At 37.2% G+C, this 4214-nt stretch overlaps 1 non-coding gene across 1 annotated transcript; it reads left to right on the top strand.

Moving 5' to 3' along the window:
- The first annotated feature begins 686 nt into the window (after positions 1 to 686).
- LOC114617139 lies at positions 687 to 793 on the top strand. The gene has a single exon (XR_003710743.1). It is a non-coding gene; the product is annotated as a U6 spliceosomal RNA (small nuclear RNA).
- The last annotated feature ends 3421 nt before the right edge of the window (positions 794 to 4214 follow it).

The following is a 4214-nucleotide window of genomic DNA, read 5'->3' as shown; positions in this document are numbered from 1 at the left end:
GTGTACTGTTCTAATACAAAGATGTGAATACAAGCTCTAACTAGAAGTATAAAAGCAAAAGTTGAATAAATTAATTTGCTTAATTGATTTACAGTAAAACACCACATTCTGAGAACTTTTTTCTATCATTAGCTTAAATGTGCTACACTTCCTTTCAAAATATTATGTTGGTACATGCCTTCAATGTTATGTATGGAGCTATATTACCTATGTACAATACATACATACAAAATGAGGAGTATGACAAGATTGCATACATGCTCTAGGCAACTATTAGGTATCACCCATATTCTAGTCTACAGTATCTCTTTACTTGATAGTAGAATTCATTAGATCAATTCTCTTTAGAAGTCACTGGTGCCCAATAGTCAAATAAGATTCCAATTCAGAATGACAGTGTGTACGGATACTGAGTGAGACCAAGTCTCCAAATTAACCACCTTTGGATGAGAAAATTACAAGAGTAAGAAGGCCATTATGGAGAAAATGATGAGCCATAGTTTCTACCGTTTTATTTGAAGGAAGTTACTGGTAGCAGTTTTTAAGGCAGAGTTAACATTAGAGTTTTCTAGACTGTGCTTCTTTGTATTGGAACATAATGATCAACAGCAGCAAAGGAGCTACTAATAGTGTGAAGCTATAGCTTACAAAATCTGTTGGAATGCAAAATAAAAAAATATGGATGAGTGCTCGCTTTGGCAGCACATACACTAAAATTGGAATGATACATAGAAGATTACCGTGGCCCCTGCACAAGAATGACACACAAATTCATGTAGCGTCCCATATTTTTAGGACATCAAATGGAGGGATGGGGTTCACATCCCACAGTCTAAAGCCCTGACCCAGAATTGTTCCTGTCTGAAGGAACTGAAGGGACAAAAATGGAAAAGAGTCTGAGAGAAGGGAGATCCAGTGACAAGCCCAAATTGGGATCCAGCTCAAGGAGAGGCACCAGGGCCTGATACTATTACTGATGCTGTGGTGTGCTTGCAGACAGGAGCCTAGCATGGATCCCTTCTGAGAGGCCCAACAAGCAGCTGAAAGAGTCAGATGCAGATACTTACACCCAATCAATGGAAGGAAGCCAGGGACCCCTGTGGTTGAATTGGAAATAAGCTGGAAGAAGCTAAGGAGGAAAATGGAGGCTGGCCCCATGGGAAGACCAGCAGTCTAAACTAACCTGGACCCTGAGATCTCTCAGACACTTAACTACCAACCAGGCAGCATACACCAGCTGATATGAGGCCCCTAACACATATACAGCAGAGGACTGCCTGGTCTGGCCTCAGAGAGTGAAGATGCACCAAACCCTAGAAAGACTTGTTGCCCCAGGGAGTGGGGATGTCTCGTGGGGTGGGGTGGGATGGGAGGATGGGGACATCCTCATGAAGACTGGGGTAGGGGGTGGGGGGGTATGAGATGAGGAGCAGTTTGAGGGCAGATGTGAAGGGGGATTAAAAATTGGAATGTAAAGAAATGATAAAATAATAAATAAATAAATAAATAATACTGATGAAAAGATGGAAAAATTTAAATACAAGAAATTATTAAAATCCAAGTTATCTTTTTCTAAATCACTAAATTGTGCATAATTGTTAACATCAAGGATTCTTTTGTGCCTGTTAATAAGGAAGGAGATATATTTAATAAGAACTGCATCAAAAATAAAGAAAACAATCAAGAGTAGTGACTATAAAGGAAAAATAAACTCAAAATATGTTACCACATGTCTTTAAAAGTATCATATAAGAACTTCATACTGTTTAACCAAGACATTTTCACATTGTAAAGATTTTTCTGATGATATAAATATGTATAATGACAAAGTTAATACATAATTATTTCTTTAAAGTTGATAAAAATAAACATATCATTTGCAATATAAGGGTTGGACAAAAGGAATGATTAAATAAGTAATAATTCATTCAAAACTAAATCACCCTGCCTCTGTAAAAAGCATTATACATAAAACTGTATATCGAAGTATACTTTTCACATCTAACATTTTTTAGTTTATTTTTTTATGTATATGGGAATACTGTTGCTCTCTTCAGACACACCAGAAGAAGGCATCGGTGCCCATTACAGAAGGTTGTGAGCCACCAAGTAGTTGATGGGAATTGAACTGAAGACCTATGGAAGAGGAGTCAGTGTTCTTAACCGCTGAGCCATCTCTACAACCCCCTCATAGCAAAATTTTAACAGCAAACATTTTCTATCTAGGGTGATTTAGAGGTGTTTGGGGTATATATACACTTCATATTACTTATACATTCCCCTTATGTATAAATTATGCAGACAAAAATATATTCTGTATGCATCAATAACGAGAAAAAGTGGGGCGAAAATAGGATAAAGTACTGCAGTGGGCACATATTTTGGTGATATTTCTGACATTTGTTCTGTTTTCATCTGTCTTCTTGCCTGCATATTTTACATTGTATAGGCTTATGTATTATTGAATTTTACTGTAAACCGTATGGTTTATGAAAATTGACATTAATAGAAACAGGAAAGGGACTCATTAGATATATTGACACTGAACTTCTAAAGGACCCTGGAATCATAACCTAAGGCATATAGCCAGTTCTGGAATGAATACTTCATTCTAACTTAGGAATTCTTTAGGGTCACCTCTAAGTACGTTCTAGATGTGTTTTAACCTATCGTAGGTCTTCATTCAGCTTAAGAAAATACCAGCTCACTAAATAAACTAGGCATGAGGTTGTCTCGATGGTGGTAATGCTTTAAACTTCCCAGTGAGGGAATATGGTCTTCACTAACGTACAGAGGTTCACAGATGGGTATGTACATTGAAGTATCCAATGGGCCTGGGGTCTTCAGAAAGGTGCTCATCTACATATTTTGACCATAACCTGTCTTCCTTAGCATGGGAACAATTTCTGGTTTGAATTCACACTTCCAACAGAAGCTTTTTATTATTTAGTCAAAAGTACAGTGAATATAGAGTCTGAGGATTCGTTCATTACTTTTGTCCTCATGCTAAGCACACACAAATGTGCTCCTTCAACTTTGTCTCATATCCTTCACATTTCCTGGCCAAACTCTTCCCAGAGAGAAAACTAAGGAAGGATTGTACATGGAAAGACTTAGATTTCTTTCTGAGTTACTGCCAATTTTAAGATTTCAACTTTTTGAAAAAAAATTAGACTAATATAGTGGGCAAAGCCACTAAAACAGGAGGTCAGGCAACTGTTTCCCCTGTCGTTGAATACTATATGGGCTGCACATACAACTCAGCTAGAAAAATCCTGGTCTTACATGGAAGTAGTGAGTTATATCTCTGCCTGTTTGTATAACAGGGCCTGGAGTCTCAGCTCAGATCAGGAGTCTGTAAAGTATGGTGGTGTGAAAAGAAATAGCTCCAATTGGTTCATACAGTCCATTGTTTGGAAACAGGGAGTGGCACTATTAGGAGTTGTCACCTTGTTGGAGTAGGTGTGGCCTTGGAAAAAGTATGTCACTGGGGATGGGCTTTGAGGTTACACAAGCTCAAGACTAGCACAGTGTTTCCTCTCTTCCGGCTGCAGACTGTGGATCCAGGTGTAGAACTCTCAGCTTCCTTTCCAGTACCATGTTTGTCTGGCTACAGCCATGCATCCTGCTATAACAATAATGGACTAAAGCTCTGAACTGTAAGCCAGCCCCAAGTAAATGTTTTCCTTTATAAGAGGTGCTATGATCAAGGTGTCTCTTCACAGCAATGGAAACCCTAACTACAGAATAATGCTAATTCTCAGATAAATACTGTGTGGATATATTATTACGGTATATAATTGATATATTCAGTAAAGTGTGCTATTTTTGTTTTCATACTAACTAAATATGATTCCCTCTTGTACAAAAAAATGTTCCTGAATTACAGATAGACTGAATTTCTATCATTGTTATCCTTGCAAGTGATGGAAATAATTTCTAACCTGATCTTTATAATTAAGGTTTTGAAATACTAAACTGACTATGAAATTGATAAAGAACTATTTAGACCAGTCTAAAACATGTTTTGTAGAATGTGAGACTTTTGTTTTACAAACAGCTCAGCATTATTTTTGTCTAAAATAGACAAGGGGTACAACACAGAACATTTCACTTTGATAGAATTAACATATTAAAAACCAAGGAAAGATGTGACAAGGGTTCTCACCAGAGTGAAGTTGGTTTTATTAAGAACTTTCCCATTGAATCTGTTT

This window comes from Grammomys surdaster, unplaced genomic scaffold, assembly GCF_004785775.1.
Source record: "Grammomys surdaster isolate TR1022 unplaced genomic scaffold, NIH_TR_1.0 134, whole genome shotgun sequence".
Classification (NCBI taxonomy): domain Eukaryota; kingdom Metazoa; phylum Chordata; class Mammalia; order Rodentia; family Muridae; genus Grammomys; species Grammomys surdaster.
The sequence above is the reverse complement of the archived record's forward strand: the minus strand, read 5'-3'. Positions and strand labels throughout refer to the sequence as shown.